At 34.3% G+C, this 17803-nt stretch overlaps 1 pseudogene; it reads right to left on the bottom strand.

Moving 5' to 3' along the window:
• Nucleotides 1–11591: 11591 nt before the first annotated feature.
• LOC149565276 (wee1-like protein kinase) lies at nucleotides 11592–17591 on the bottom strand (annotated as a pseudogene).
• Nucleotides 17592–17803: the final 212 nt, after the last annotated feature.

Genomic DNA, 17803 nt, shown 5'->3' with positions numbered 1-17803 from the left:
GATTATACCACTATGTTTCACACTAAAAATACTTTAAGTGTGCCAATTTTCAAAACTTGATGAATCCATCCACACACTTTCCCAGGTCTATTCCGTTTCTAAAAACCATTTTTCTGCCAGTGTTTCCCGTCTGCAAATTTTGAGTAGCCCATTTTGACTGATTGCGAAATGCATCCAATTATTCATCATGAGCCCTAATTTTAATTTCATGTTATCCTCATGATAGTGAACCAATTCACTAGTTTTCGTGCCCCCAAGTTTCAATTTGCCATGTTTTTAGAGCCGATTCCAAGGCAATTCTGAGAAGGAAACTTTGAAAATCAATATCTTTTGGCTGAGAATTTTTCATAAGATGAAATTTGATAGGGTAAGAGTGTGTGAAACAAAGAATTAGTATGATTGATTTTAGAGCCCAATCAATTGTTCTTTTCAATTTTTAAAAGTTGGTCAAAGGACCTCCTAGCACAAAGTTGATAGTTTGCAAATTAATGGTAAAATGAGTTGTAATTGATTTTTTAGTGGTTGAGCTTGATTCTAATGAATATGACAGGATCAATGGATCAGTTTGGAATATTAGTTGTTCAAAAATGAATTATTTTTTAGCTAGACCCACTTGGGGTCCAACTGATTCCATTAAACTGATAAGATGTTGGAAATGAAGATATTTTTGTATGTGAGTATTATTGAAAATCAAATTGGTGAGTGGTTCCTATTCATGATGGGTCATGAAGAATTCAAATATGTCAAAGATGCTCTAATATCTATGATAAAATTGAGTGTAGTCTATTCATTACTTCAAGTTCCTTAAATTAGTGTAAGTTTTCTACGAAGAGATGTATTGAGTGGTTGCATTGGAAAGAAAGGCACAAAATGTAGGTGTATATATTACACCTTGAAGTGCAATCACCTAGATTTAATTGTGTGGCCTTGGAATGTGGAAAATCCAAGTGCTCAAAAAGGATGAGATTTGGAGGCACGCATGCTTCCTCTTGTCAGTCAAAGAGCACAAATCTCTTAGCTGCAAAGCCAAAGGATTTTGATATTAAAGTGATTGTGCCATTAAGAAAATCCATAAAATATTAAGATTTGAAAAATAGAATTATTAATAGGCGATAGGTCTCTCCATATTATAAATTTTAAAGAGGCTATAAGGTTTATACTCACACCAAGCCAGCTTTTGAACCATTCACTTGTTCTTTTCTTTTCAATTACCAAGAGGGAGGAGGTGTCCATTGAAAAATAATAATTTAACATCCATTTGATATACCTTGAAATTCATGTAAGAAACATAAGCAAGAAATAATCTAATAGCTTCAATTTTAGCAAAACATGAAAATGCCTCGTTAAAATCAATTCCTTCCATTTGTGAACATCTGTCACAAATTAATCTAGATTTATTTCTACCCACTTCACCATTCAAATTTAGTTTATTAAAAAAAAAATTAGTTCCAATAATATTTTTGTCTTTAGGCCTCAGAACTATAATCCATATCTTTTTATTCTTAATCTGATCAAGTTCTTATTTCATAGCTTTCATCCAATTAATATCTTTGTAAAAAAATTTAAATTTAAAATCAAAGAAATGTCATCTCTAAGAATATTTACTCTAGTCATAACTGCCTGATTTTGATCACTAATAATATGATCTTCTCCTTGGAGTCTTCAAAAATTGAAATTCTTTAGCCTTAATACCAATATCAATTTCTTCAACTAAATCTTCTTGAACAGTATTCTAATTTTTTTGTTGAACTTCTGTGATTTGTAACTATTTCACTTCATCATCATCTAAGGTGATAGCTCCTATTTTCATTGAGTTCAATTTTCAAAATTATAGTGAAATATTGAATTTATTGTTAAGGGTTGCATATTTCTTGTTTTCATCTGCAAAGGAAACCCTAGCATGTTTTGCCCTGATTCAATTATTTTTATTCTTGTTCGAAAGTATGAGGTTTAATCCCCTAGGGATTTAATCATCCCACATTGCAAAAATATACATGAAATTGGTCTAGACCCTAACCCCAGGTTTTGAAATTAAGTGGGTTTTCATTTTTCCTTAAACATTGTCTTCTATGATGTTACGATAAGTCGGTTAGCGGAGCATTGTAAGGAAGTGTTTTCAATGTTATGATCTCAAGATAAAGGTGTTGTCATCTTAATGTGAATGGTATTTTTTTCTTTCTAATCTCATTATTTCCTTTGTATCCTAAGATCATATCATAGTTTAAATGGTTTATTTTGTGGTGATCTATGATGTTATGACAACGGAGGTCATCATGGCATCGAGAACAATGAAAAGGGGTGCTACGATAATACAAAGCAATAGATATTGTAGGATCATAGAAGGAATAATGGAATGTAGTAATGTTACAAGGTATCTATGATCATAAGATCGTAAAGACTTTAAACAAAAGTAAAGGTGATGATGTGCTGTCAGACAAGTGTCAAGTTTTTGATTGGTCAAAAAAGAGGTATGGATGCCATATATGTGTTTGTCAGGATTAATGGGACCAAAAATTAATTTTATATTATTATTATGAGGCATATAGTGTCTCCAACCTCACAATAAATGGCTCATCATAAGATATCAAGGTAATAAAAGGTGTGTTTTGATGTTACACTAAAGCCATGGTTGTAAGATAGCACATGAAAATGGTAAGGACTATGATGCTATGATGCAAAGGGTTAGTTGTTTGTCGTGATATTGTAGAAGCTTGAAGGATCATCGGAGATGTTATGAAATGATAAAACTAACCATGACTGTAAGACCGTATGAGGGAAAAGGTCAATTTGTGATGCTATGAAGCCATTTGCCAAGATATCATAGAAGAAGAAAAGGATAGTGCTGATGCCACAACAACAAAGGAGTTGTAAGATCGTAGAAGGGTTTTTCTAATGTGTTTGACTGGTTGACAAGGGTTTTTCAAGGATTTTTGTAACATCAGGAGACTAATTTTTTAGTTGTAAGATAATATAAGAGATCTCTTCATTAGGCATGGTTGTAGCATCGTAGGCCCTATTTTGATATTAAAATGATAAGTCACTTTTCTAAGCTAGAAACAACAATAAAGTTCTCGACCAATAAGAATTAAGTGCAGTACAAAAAGTGCATTGTTGGAGAGTAATGGTTATGCTCCACTGAGTTAATAGAATGAGTTGATATTGTGTTTCAAGCATGTTAAAAATCAATGCAAACTGAACATTGATTTGTATATATTAATTTGTAAAGATTTTCCCACTTCACAATCATAGTTCACCATTTGCAAAGAGAAAGAATTTGTACAATTTTAGAAGCTTTCAGTGCATTCGAGATTGCTATTTTTAGAGCTTTTGAGAACAGAGCAATTTCAATATCCTATATTTGCTAGCATAGTGTCAAGATGTCTGACAAAGAAGCAGAAGAGATTCAAGCTTCAGACATGTTAGCTACAGAGCCTTCAACCTCTAAGGGAGGAAAAACTAGATAGAAGAAACCAAATAGATTTGCTGAAGAATGGATGAAGCTTTTTCCTGGTTCTTCCAATGCTAATGTTGTGAATGATCAAGCTTTCATTGATCCATATGCCCTTTGTAGAGATGATATATGCCCTGGTGTTATAGATTCTGATTTTTTCAAATACTTCTATTGTAATAGGGAGAAGAAAATTCCTATGTACAACCCATGGAAGAAGAATCTTGCCAAACTAATATTTCTAGAGGTCTTTGTAGATGTAGACCTGATGAAGACTTTTTTTTGATGCTATAATCTAGCCAAAAAATCCTTTCATAGGAAAGATGGAACCATCCTCTACACTTTAGACTTAGAATCATTCATTGAGGCCTTTGGATTAGATGGAGCTATGGGTCAGCCTATAGATTTAAATGATTTACAGAGGAAATTCTAAGCAAACACCAAGGCATATACTAGGAGATCTATGCTACAGCATATTCCCATGGACTTGAAGGAAGTGGGTGATTACCCTAAAAAGGTGGATAAAATGATACCACTAGATAAATTTAAGAATTATTTTTTAAATATTGTAAATGGTTTCCACAAGGTGGTTGGGAAAGATGGAGTTGACATGGTCTAAGGAGTAGAATTCATAATTGCAAGAGATGTACAGGACTCCTACCATGGTGAGGAGTATGATTATGTCAACTACATTCTAGAGGTGATGAAAGAAAATATTGCCAAGGCTCGGAGTGGGAAGTTAAAAGACTTCAACTTCCATCATTATTCATTGTTGATGCACCTAATTCTCTACAAGAATGTAGGATACATAAGATCTGATTTTATTGATCACACTTCTAATGCAAATGGAGACCTACTAGTGCAATTGTGGACATGGGTATGGGATAGCAATTACCACTTTTTTTATTCTATCTCATTTTTCAATAATTTTAATGATGTAATTATGAGAATGTTAGATTTAGGATACTTTAGGGCTCCTGATATACTAGAAGGCCTCTTGAGACCAGCCCTGCTTCCTGAGGGAAAGAGACTTGACCATAACTAGGGAGACATTTTCGTATTTCCCACCTTTTCCTTAATGATAGTCTATGGTTGTCCTCAGCCACCCCATATATTGCCAAATTTTATCCCTCCTAGGTTAGGTATAATTGAATTTATATGGAAATTATTTATGGTCAATAAGGAATATCTAGGACCCAAAGTACTAGAGGAACATTTTTTGTAGGTGTTTTAGGGTTGGTGACTTTACAATTGGGCAAGAGGCCCTAGACAAGATCGATTCATATCTCCACCACTACAATTTTTCCACCAGTCCCTATAGAATGTATGACCTTGATAATTGGATGAGAGCCACCCTTAAAGAGATGAGAAACTACCTACTACCCAACACCAAGGAATTTCCCCATGAGGATGTCATTCCAAATATAGTTGCAGAGGTTGAAAGCAGCTAGCAAGCTAGCTAAGTTAGATGATGTCCTAAGAGTGGAGAGAGAGTTGAAAATAATAGATCCCCAATTCTTGGGAGTCTACATGGATATTCCATATCCTTAGAGGATTAGGAAGATGGTCATTGACCATGCTAAAATCATGGCTAAGATGCCAAAGGGACCATTAGAAGAAGAACATATGGTGTCCCCTGATAGCCTTGAGCTTGATGTAACCCTTGAAGTAGAAGATGATGATATCCTTGAGGCATTGTGGGTGACCAAGCGAAATAAAAGATAGAAGATTATCGACATCCCTACTCAGGTGAAATAGAGGAAACCACAGATCTTACTTGGGAATAGTCAGTATTTTGCTAACTTAAAACAAAACTACCTCCAAAACAAAGCAAATGCAATGGAGAATACCCTCATAGATTTGGAGTTAGCAGCAACAAGGCTATATGATAGGATCATCCAAGTCCAACAATTCCTTGAGGATGATGAATTAATCAAGTCCAATACACTCAAGAGCTTCCTATACAAAATCAAATAGAGTGAACTGGTATTGAAGATGGAACTAGGGGAGTCTGATGAGCAGAAGATGGAACTTGTGGAGAAGTTGCATGCCTATGATCCTGAGAGCGAAGTAATGACTCTAGAGGAGGCCAAGGATCTAGTATAGATGAGTGACATGCTATTGATGCCTAGATGGGACTTGGAACAAGCATTTATGCTTGATCAGATAAGGAGGCGGGAGAATGTCATTTCATATGAGACATTTGGTGTAGGTAGATTATAAAGAGGAACTAGTTTTAATATTGAAACCAAGTCTCTTGCAATCTAGATTATGGCTTCTTCCTCAAATAAGCTAAAATTAATGGATGTACAGAGTACTAAACAAGGTAACATGATTGTATGGAATCTACAGGGCACCTCTAGCATAGAGATTTCAAAGGCATTAAAGCATTTTTCATTTATGAATGAAACCAAGGTAGAGGAGATGGAGACAAGATTGTCCAAGTCTATACATGATTATATAGATGTGAGGACCATTCACTTGGAATGTCACCTAGTTAAAGGATTTACAAAAGGCTATTAGGTCAACCTTAATCAAAAGGATTTATCCTAGATTGGTAAAATGATTGGAAAGTAATAGTAAGGCTTGATCTGATAACAAATTACAACACACTTGCAGATTATAGATCATTGTTTCAGTCCTCCATTATGTTTGGCTTTCACACACTTTGACTATAACAACTTGTTCACCCTTCAAGCATTCATACCATTAAGCCTTCTTGCTTTGCTTGCCAATGCAGTCTCTTCTCTTAGGTCATTGAATGAAGCAATGCCCTAGACTCCTTGTCTTCCTTAGGTTCTCACATATGACAAGCTTTGCTTCTAACTATCCATCTCTATAAATAGAAAATTAAGATCTTTTGTCATTCATCCTCCTTTGTCCATGTTAGGGTTAGGTTAGATTAGGTAGGATTCAATGAATCTACCCATTATTTCATTTCATTCCCTTCTAGTAACTTCTCCTTCAATTCTCTTTGAATTTGCCTCAAAATAGTTCATCTTGAATTTTGTGCCACCAACTCATCAAGCTTATCTTTCATGTGGTTCACAAAATCCAAGAAATCAAACTTGTCAACTCAGATTCATCAAATTCATGATCTTTCTCATTATGTTGACACTTGGCATTAACTTTCTTCTGATGCTTGACACATACTCCATTGCTTAGCATCCACTATCAAAACACTCGGCACAAACTAAATTTTACTAGTGCTTGACATAAACTAAACTTTACTTAGCTTACATTGTATCACTCAACTTACTCTGAAATTGAGTTTTCTTGGCTCCAACTAATTTTTTGCTTGGCTTATGCTAACTTTTCTCAGTACCTACTATGCAGATTGTTAAGCTTGGCAGACATACTTCATTTAACTTGTCCTTCTAAACTTAATTAGTGTATCCATCCTTTGCAACCTTAAGTGGATTATCAATGCACTATAATATCACTATCTTAACTCATCCTTATACTCCTTTTCCATATCATAATAAACTTTTCCTCTAGGTGCTATTGTTACCTCATTTGATCAAATCATCTTCATTAATCAAACAAATGATAGTACTCAAATTATCTAAGAAATTATCTTACTAGAAAGTAGCAGGTTTGACATTAGTGTAAAAACAATGATTGAAACACATATTCATACTTGTATCAATTTGTTTTCAACAGAACCCTACTGCCCAAGTATGTTGTAAGGTTGTTAGTCATCCAAGAGCTGAGAACCATGGACAAGATGGAGGTGTCCCTTGATGCTTTGATAGGAAAGTTCACTATGTTTGAACTTAGAAACTTCAACAAAAGTCAACCACCTAAGGTCAAAATTGCATTCAAGATCCCAGTTGCACTAGCTGTAGTGCCAAGAGAAAGAGGAGAACCAAGCTCATCCAGACACAAAAAAGAGTTGGAGAGCCTATATGTTGAAGAAGATGAGAAAGAAGAGTCAGAGGCACTAGTTGAAAAAATAATGGTAAGATGTAAAGGGAAGTACTAGGGTAAGCTTCCTTTCAAATGCTTTAACTACAAAAAGGTAGGACATTATACTTCTAGATGTCCATAACCTATTAGAAAGGAGATCATCAAATATAGAGAAATAAATAATTGGAAAGGTCCTAGTAAGAAGTGGTCAAAGGAAAAAGAGAAGAAGTGTTACATCATTGGAGAAGGTGTGACTGATGAAGAATCAACCAACAACAAGGAAGATGATGATGATGAACTATCCTTTGTTTCCATCATAGAAGAAAGTGTGGAGAGAGCCTTGATAATAATTACTAGTATCCAAAAAACTGGGTAATATATAGCAGTTTCTCACATCACATGTCAGGTGATGGGAGAAAGTTCTACAAGGTCAAGGTCTACAATGGAGGAAGGCTAAAGTTCAAAAACAACTCACCATGCACAATGATAGGTAAGGGTATTGTAGCCCTAATGAATCCACTACCTATCAAGATGTGCATCTAATGAAAGGATTGAAATACAACGTATTGAGCATGGCTCAACTAATGGACAAAGGCTACAAATTCAAGTTCAACAAAAGGTCTTGTAAAATATTTGACAAGAAAGGCAAGCTATTGGCTATAGGAGAACAAAAAGAGGTCACATTTTCTAGCTCAATATTTCTCATAACACTTGCATGATGCCTAGAAATGATAACAGTTGGTTATGGAATAGGAAGTTATCTCATGTAAACTTTCAAAACATTGTTAAAGCAAGAAGGAATAACTATATAAGGACTTAAACCCTTATTACTAAGCATGACAATGTTATCTATAAATATTGTCAATTAGGAAAATTGACAAGTTCAATTTTTTGTAGCAATTCATTCATGTCAGAATATGCATTAGATCTAGTTCATACTGACTTGTGTGGAACAATGAGGTCAAAGAGTGTATCTGGTGATAATACTTTATCCTATTCATTGATGATTTTTCTAGAATTATATGGACTATTTATTTGAAAGATGAGTTAGAAGCCTTTCACATGTTCAAAGTGTACAAGAAAAAAGTGGAAAGAGAGATCGGTAGAGTATTGAAGTGCTTGAGATTAGACTAGGGAAGTGAGTTCACCTCACAAGAATTTGAAGGCTACTATGAGGAGCACATAATTAGAAGGAAAATTTCAGCTCCCAGAGCACCATAGTAGAATTGTGTCGCTAAAAGAAGAAATAAAATAATTATAAATTATGTCAGAACATTAATGATTCAAACCAATGTTGCATAGATCTACTGAAGAGAGGTTGTACGCACATTAGTGTACACCTTAAACCAAGTACAAGTAAAGAAGGGGAAAAAGAAGACTTCCTATGAACTATGGTTTGGTCACACACCATTCATCAATTAGTTCAAGGTATTTGAAAGAAAGTTTTATACAAAGAGGATCAATACCAAGAGAAGTTTGAGCCTAAGATCGATGAAGGTATCTTTTTGGGATACTCTACTAAGAGCATAACATATTGATGTCTAAATATTTGGACAAACAAAATTGTGGAATCTACAAATTTAAACATTGATGAGTTCATAGAGAAGAATGAGGAAGAGAACAGAAACGAACTAGATGATTACAAATAATTTGAGTATATTCCACTAAGCGACATAATGGAGAGGATATTGGTTGAGGTAGAACCTATACAAGACGTGTTGGTCCAAGAAAAATAAATCAGGTATGAAAAGTAGAGGGAAGAAGTACCTGAATGAGAACAAGTTCTTGCTAAGTACATGAGAATATATCACTCAGTATACCAAATCATTGGAGGCATAGATGCTAGAGTAATGACTAAGAGAAAGGTGAGAGAGATAGTATGCCAACTCTCACATGGAAAGTCTAAGGTTATAAGATAAGCTCTCAAGGATGAAGATTGGAGGAAGGCCATGGAAGAAAAAATTGATTAGATAGTGAAAAACGATACATGGACCTTATTATCCTGACCACATGACAAGAATGTCATCGACACAAAGTGAGTATTTTAAAACAAAATGAATGAAGATGGAGAAGTCGTTAGAAAAAAGGTTAGACTTCTTTGCAAGGGATATGCCCAAGAAGAAGGTATATATTATGGAGAAACCTTCACAACAGTGGCTAGATTTGAAGGAGTTGGGATACTCCTAGAATTTTTCACAAACAAAAAATTCAAAGTATATTATATGTTGTAAAGTTTGCATTGTTAAATAGAGTTCTAGAAGATGAAGCCTACATCAAGAAACCTAAGGGATGTGAAAATGAAAAAGGCAAGAACCAAGTGTGTAGATTGAGAAAAACATTATATGGATTGAAACAAGCACCAATAGTGCAGTATGAGAGGCTATGCTCATACCTAATAGAGATTAGGTTTGTAAGAACAAGTGATAATTGAAATCTATACATGAAGCAAGAGATAAAAACAAGTCAACTGGTCGCAAAGACATTTATAGATGATATCATCTTTGGTGGAGATCAAAAGCTAAGCATTAATTTTGCTAAAGCTATGAAGGAGTTTGAGATATCTTTGATTGGAGAAATTAAATTCTTCATTGAAATTTAGGTGTCTCGAATAAAATGGGTTATCTTCATAGGGAAAAAAAAGTATGCAAGAGAAATACTTAAAATATTTGGCACGAAAGACACAAGGCCAGTAGGAACTCTAATGACAACTGGTTGCAAGATACCAAAGCAGGATGAAAGTTGTGAAGTGAATTGACACTTTACCAGTCAATGATAGGTAAACAAAAATATGTGGTACATAATGTTGGTAAATAGATTATTTCTTTTCAATTTAACTCTCAAATGCCCAAATTTGAAAGAACAATCGGATACCAATAGTTTGATAATTTATCTTTAGGTTGATATATTTCTTCTAAATTGAAAGGTACAACTCTCTTATCAAATGATATTCAATGAATTTACTAGTTCCTAAACTAATTGGGTATGTTCTTAACCTAAGAATGGAAGTGGGAAACCAAGCTAGCCCTAGACAGAACTAACTTAGGCAGATTTTAGTTCCTAAACCTAGCCAATACCAAGAACCCACAATTCCTACGACTTCTTGACATTGGTAATGCAATGATGTTGCTAATTATGCAAATGAAATGACATGAAATGAAAATGAATATTAAACATACTAATCCTTACAACAAGGATGAATGACAGTACTCTAATCTATCACCCATTCACCATTTAGCTAAAAATGCATGAAAGTGCTCAAAACTGATTATAACAATACTTCGATTGAAAGTGATAAAAACAAGTGATGCTCAAATACTTTGATTCATAACAAAACTTTTTTTTTTTTAACACAACAAACACAAAACTTTGATTACATTTGCTCACAATCTCAACCAAATTTATTACAAAAATTGATTATCAATCTCCAATGTATAAACAAAAATATAGAAAAATCAAATGCTCTCCCCTCTACTCCAGCAATCCTACTTTTTATAGAAAAAGAAGAACCCTATAAATGAAAGGTTTTACTATGCATAAATAATGGCATCCCATGACTATTATGATTCTTCTATAACCATTTGGTTCACCTCTCCTCATTACTTTTTAGTTTTCATGGTGGCCTTTTAGTTTCATAACTGATTCTTTTGCCTTTCCAATTTTCTATTTAGTAGCCGATCTTTAAAAAGAAGACTTTTAATGGAGTAAGTTAAAAATCATTCTTTTTCCTTACTTTAATGTTTTTTTCTCTCTATTTTGTATCAAGACTTTAGCTAACTGAAAGCAATGTATTAAATGCATGTCTTTTTGACATATGGCATATGATTAGAGCTTTTTTCTTTAGTCTTGGAGTCTTCCATGCTTTTGGCTTTCTTACTCGCTTGTTGTCTTGATTGTGTTTAAAATTACCCTGCACATCTTTGACATGTCTTTAGGTCCACTCGTAATAAATAAAGGATGTTTGTCACTTGTTAGATTACAAAGAGATCATGCAGTCAACAAAGCCTATGCATACTGCTTTAAATTGATAGATGTTCAAAGAATAACTTTACAACAAAAAATAAAAAATAAAAATCCTTCGAATGCACCTTATATCTACATAGGATTAAAGTCTGCTTGTTCCCATGAAATGAAATAAATTTTCACAATTATCTCAGACTGAATACTAACACAAAAAGTGAATGCTGCTGAATCGCCTGATATTCTAGAGATTGAAAATTCATCTCTTGATCTGGAGTTACATTTCCTTCAATTTTTGAAGCTTGTCAAAATTTGGATTTTTTAGCAAATCTTTTGTAGAAGGTCTTTTTACTGGATCATCATCTAATAAAGCCTATAGCAGTTTTTGAAAATAGACTTAAAAAACGAGGGGAATCTTGATTTCTTTGCTCTTGTCTAATGCTCTTTCAACATCAGAAGTCTACTTTCTCTTTACAAGTTCATAAAAATTTACACCCAGTGAGAACATGTCTACCTTCTCAAGATGCTCATAATTACCATTCATGATTTCATGGTGAATATATCGTGCATCACCTTCTTCAATCTGAAGGGCTCCATCAAGAAGTCTTGCATGATCAAAATCTCCAAGCTTGTAAGTACCACGATAGACATAAATGTTTTTAGGCTTAAGATCCATATGTACCACTCCACGGTTATGAATAAACTCTAGTACCTGAGCAATCTGATACATTGCATTAAGAAAGTCCACATCTGACTTTAGAAGCCCTTTCTTAGAAGCATTTTCTAGACTATAGTCAAAAAGCTCCATTTGAATATAAAGCATGTCATTTTCAAACTAGACAGTGTGATATCCCACAATATTTTCGTCAGGGCCTAATGCTACTAGTACTTGAACTTCCAAGAGTGCCTCCTCACATGCACTATCCAATTGCAACTTGTGCACTAAACATTTTACTACATAGTAAAAGCCATCAGATCTATTCAATGCTTTGTAAACATAGCTAAAATTTCCTCAACCAATTTCCTTCAACTCATGGAAATACGCATGGTACTGGGACAATAAGCTTTGTTTGTCAACATGAATTCCACATGCTAGAGATCAGTGATAAATTCTTTGAATCCTTTTGTTTAACTCTTCATTTTCAAGCATATAGGGATTTTTGACACAAGGTGGTGACCTAGCATGCTCCCGTAGTGTCAATGCTGATTTTGAAGTGATTATGCTCTGATTACAACAAATAGGATTTACATTTTCTATATTGAGCTCGATATTAAATGTGAGCTCTAACTCAAAGTAGTAAATCTTTATGACGCAATGTGACAAATGGGAGATTCCCTTGCATAGGGTGTCTTTATTATTGTCAAGAGTTTGGCTTTGACCACTTCAAAACTATTGGTGAAATTTAGATTTAGGTTTTCACTATGTATCCTATCAATCAATTATGAAATGTTCTCAGCTTCATTCTCTAATGAATGTCACTATAATGTGATAAAGAATTTCGATGAAGATTTGGCCTCTGCATCTTTCTGGTGGAAAATCCAAAATTTGGCTCTCTATTGCAGAAAATCCGAAATGGGAAGTGAAAAGCACCTCTTTCTTCATTTTCTGCAAGTTGTGAGGATGTCTTTTAATCAACCTTTTTCAACTTATTTTGTTGGGTGATGCAACGTGCTCCCCTGCCCACAAGTGGTTAATTATGTGGTGTTCCATGTTCACTAACAGTCATGGCTTTTGGTGCAATGGCAAATGGGCCCTACAATTGGTATTAGAGCCTAGTTTTGGCTTGGTCATGGGTTCAAATCTCCTCGGTGCCTTCCCGACCCGCGTAAGCACCTGGTATGCGCGTCGAGGGGGAGATTGTTAGGTGATGCGACGCACTCCCCTGCCCATAGGTGGTTAATTATGTGGTGTTCCATGTTCACTAATAGTCATGGCTTTTGGTGCAACGGCAAATGGGCCCTACATATTTTCCACTGTCAATAGTTTTTAATGTACCATTTGGTTTTGACACCATTGAGATTCCTACTTTGGAGTGCCCATCACATTTGGTAGAAAAATCCGCTTTGAGGAAAAACAACGTACTAAAATTCTAATTTTTTGCTTGTACTTTCTTTGTTAGTGTTTGACTTGAACTTTATTTGGTAGGAAGAGTAGACCTTTTCTTTCGGTACTTTCATCATCTATGACCACTTTGCCTTCATTAATCCATTTGGCATAAAATGGCAATTTGGCTTCTTCGCTTCTTAATGGAAAGTCCCAAATGAGCTTCTCCTATGGCAGGAAAATTAGAAATCCAGTTCTACATCATAATTCTAATTCTACATTCCAATTCCAATTCTACATTTCAGTTCTAATTCTACTTCTTGTTTGTATATTCAATCAAACAATTTTGAAGACTAACTCAACTGTTTCTTTCTCTAAGTCAGATTATGAACATGAAGTTGAAGAAGCATAATAGATCATATCAAACTAAACTTGTAATTCTGAACTAAGGCAATGAACTCTGAATTGTGGCATAGGAACTTTCACATCTGCATTAGAACTTTGATCTTTATCCTTCATAGAAATATTAAGCAAACTAGAAACAATTTTGGGTAGTTCATTACGAGAGGCGACTTTTTTTTTTTTAAATAGTGTATTGAAAGTGCACCTATAGTTGGCTCTGAATGGGGATTATGTGCTGCAAAGTACATAAAGAATCCAGAATCTCAAGTTTCATAGACCAGGCCTTATCGATTGGGCTACAAAGTTGGGACAAAAAGAGGGGAAACATAGAGCTACTTTCTAGGAGGGTGAAGGGGAGTGAGGCAAAACCAAAACTGAGAAAACGAACAACACAAGAAGGAAAGGGAAAAAAGAAACTATACTAGGCAAGCCAAAATTTGGAAAGAAAAACATATTTACAAATAGGTGAGGAAACCTCACCAAAAGGAGGGGAAGCATAATGAAACTCATACATGGCCATTAACTAGTTGAGAAAAGAAAGAGCCATTTTGAAATAATGCATGGTATTTCAATGAAGTAACCCATCTTAGTTGTAATTTAATGACCCCATCAATATTGAAAGTCAACTCAATAAAATGAAGAAATCTTGTAAGAAAAGTATTATATCCAAAGAGCCATGCTTCATCATAGAATTCCAGCTTTTCTTTAACCTTTTGCACAGAAGATTCAAAACCACTCCCAAACTCAAATTGAAAAGAACATTTCTCAAATATCTCCAAAGAAAACACTTTGTTATCTTTATCATTCAAACTCTTGGGATTGTCATAATTTGGAGGACATTCAGCATACTTGATGACCTCAAATTTTGAGCAGGCATCTTTAATTTTAGGATAAACTTTGACTAAGATAACTTCCTTATCCTCCTCACCAATTAAATCTAAAAAAATTCTATCCCAAACATAAACATGGGATAATGAATCAAAACCTGAAGCTATCGAAGGAGCATCCCATTCTTCAATAATTGGTTAAAGCTAAGAGATAACCTCCTCTTTACAAGGTAAGTGTTTGTTGAAGTCATGGATGGTATCAAATATTGTAACCTTTTAACTTCTTCAATCTCCCGTACTTTCATCTTGAAACTTAAAGGAAGAGTTAGAAAACAATGATCCTTCATCTATTTGACATGATGGAACTTTATCATAGCATATGAATGGAACTGATACACCTTGAATATTGCTTTCTATTAACATAGGATCAAACTTCAAATTGAAACTTCCTTTATTCTCAAAAAAATGAACCTTTTCCTCAATCGAATAATCAAGCTAAAAATGTAAATTATAAGAACATCTATCATAACTTACTTGGGGGTCATCTTGTATATGTTGTTCTTCTTCATGTTCATGCAACACATGTAATGAGATGATGTTAGGCTTCTCATTTTCAGCTTGCTGGAGATTTTCACATGCATGCTCTTGTTCTTTAGGTTCTTGCACATGAGGTTTCTTCTTGATGAGGAAAGAACCATAGGCATCTTTCAACCAATTCACACTTATTGCCATGTCTTCTGTAACTTCTTCAATTGGGTTTCTAAATCCTGGGATAAAGATAAAGATGTCTAAAACATCTTCATCCTTGCTGGCATCCAATCTTTTAAATTTTTTGAATATTTCAAGAAATATTCTTCAACAGAGCCACCAACCTCCATCCTAGGGGAGGTACCTCAAATTCTAAAAATGAAAGCACTGAATTGCTTGACCACAAATTTTGAGAATTAAAAATAGAGTCGCCAATATCCAAGTAGCAGAGATAATAATAAATTGAAGAAGTAAAAATCCACACTAATCTTCTTTTCCACCTCCTCAGTAGAGTCGCCAAAAATCTATTGGTAAACAAATTGGTTCTTTTTAATTTAACTCTCAAATGCCTAAATCTGAAAGAACAACCAAATACCAATAGTTGGATGATCTACCTTTAGGTTGATAGATTTCCTCTAAATTGAAAGGTACAACTCCCTTATCAAATGATATTCAATGAATTTACTAGTTCATAAACTAATTGGATACATTATTAACCCAAGAATGGAAGAGGGAAACCAAGCCAGCCCTAGAAAGAACTAACTCAAGCAAATTTTAGTTCCTAAACTTAGCCAATACCAAGAACCCACAATTCCTATGACTTAGTATCATTGGCAATGCAATGATGTTTCTAATTATGCAAATGCAATGACATGAAATGAAAATGAAGATTAAACATACTAATCCTTACAATAGGGATGAATGATAATACTCTGATCTATCACCCATTCACCATTTAGAGAAAAATGCAAGAAGTGCTCAAAACTGATTATAACAATACTCCAATTGAAAGTGATCAAAAAAAGTGATGTTCAAATCCTCTGATACATAACAAAACCTTTTTTTTTTTAAACACAACACTCTGACTACATGTTCTTGCAATCTCAGTCAAATCTATTACAAAAATTGATTATCAATCTCCAATGCATAAACAAAAATATAGAAAAATCAAATGCCCTCCCCTCTACTCCAGCAATCCTCCTTTTTATAGAAAAAGAAGAACCCTATAAATGAAAGGTTTTACCATAAATAATGGCATCCCATGACTGTTCTGATTCTTCTATAACCATTTGGTTCACCTCTCCTCATGAATTTTTAGTTTTCATGGTGGCCTTTTAGTTTCATAACTAATTCTTTTGCCTTTCCAATTTTCTATTTAGTAGCCAATCTTTAAAAAGAAGACTTTTAATGGAGTAGTTAAAAATCATTCTTTTTCCTTACTTTAATGTTTTTTTCTCTCTATTTTGTATCAAGACTTTAGCTAACTGAAAGCAATGTATTAAATGCATGTCTTTTTGACATATGGCATATGATTAAAGCTTTTTTCTTTAGTCTTGGAGTCTTCCATGCTTTTGGCTTTCTTACTCACTTGTTGTCTTGATTGTGTTTAAAATTACCATGAACATCTTCGACATGTCTTTAGGTCCACTTGTAATAAATAAAGGATGTTTGTCACTTGTTAGATTACAAAGAGATCCTGTAGTCAGCAAAGCCTATGCATACTGCTTTAAATTGATAGATGTTCAGAGAACAACTTCGTAGCAAAAAAAAAAAAATCCTTCGAATGCACTCTATTTCCACACAAGATTGAAGTCTGCTTGTTCCCATGAAATGAGCTAAATTTTCACAATTATCTTAGACTGTATATTGACACAAAAAGTGAACATAGCTAAATCGCCTGATATTTCTAGAGATTGAAAATTCATCTCTTAATCTGGAGTTACATTTCCTTCAATTTTTGAATCTTGTCAAAATTTGGATTTTTTAGCAAATCTTTTGCAGAAGGTCTTTTTACTAGATCGTCATCTACTAAAGCCTGTATTAGTCTTTGAAAATAGACTAAAAAAATAGGAAGGAGGAGAATCTTGATCTCTTTGCTCCTATCTAATGCTCTTTCAACATCAACAGTTTGCTTTCTCTTTACAAGTTCATAAAAAGTTACACCCAGTGAGAACATGTCTGCCTTGTCAAGATGCTCATTATTACCATTCATGATTTCATGGGGAATTTACCATGCATCACCTTCTTCAATCTGAAGGGTTCCATCAAGAAGTCTCACATAACCAAAATCTCCAAGCTTGTAAGTCCCATGACAGACATAAATGTTTTCAGGTTTAAGATCCATATGTACCACTCCACAGTTATGAATAAACTCCAGTACCTGAGCAATCTGATACATTGCATCAAGAAAGTCCACATCTGATTTTAGAAGCCCTTTCTTAGAAGCATTTTTTAGACTATAGTCACAAAGCTCCATTTGAATATAAAGCATGTAATTTTCAAACTAGGTAGTGCGATATCCCACAATATTTTCGTGAGGGCCTAATGCTGCTAGTACTTGAACTTCCAAGAGTGCCTCCTCACGTGCACTATCTCGTTGCAACTTGTGTGCTAAACATTTTACTACATAGCAGCTCAAATCGAGATTCCTACTTTGGAGTGCCCATCACATTTGGCAGAAAACTCCAC

Source organism: Cupressus sempervirens, chromosome 3 (assembly GCF_028749045.1).
Source record: "Cupressus sempervirens isolate cs-2001-9-10 chromosome 3, ASM2874904v1, whole genome shotgun sequence".
Lineage (NCBI taxonomy): Eukaryota > Viridiplantae > Streptophyta > Pinopsida > Cupressales > Cupressaceae > Cupressus > Cupressus sempervirens.
Note: the sequence above shows the minus strand (reverse complement) of the source record. Positions and strands in the feature narration are given on the sequence as shown.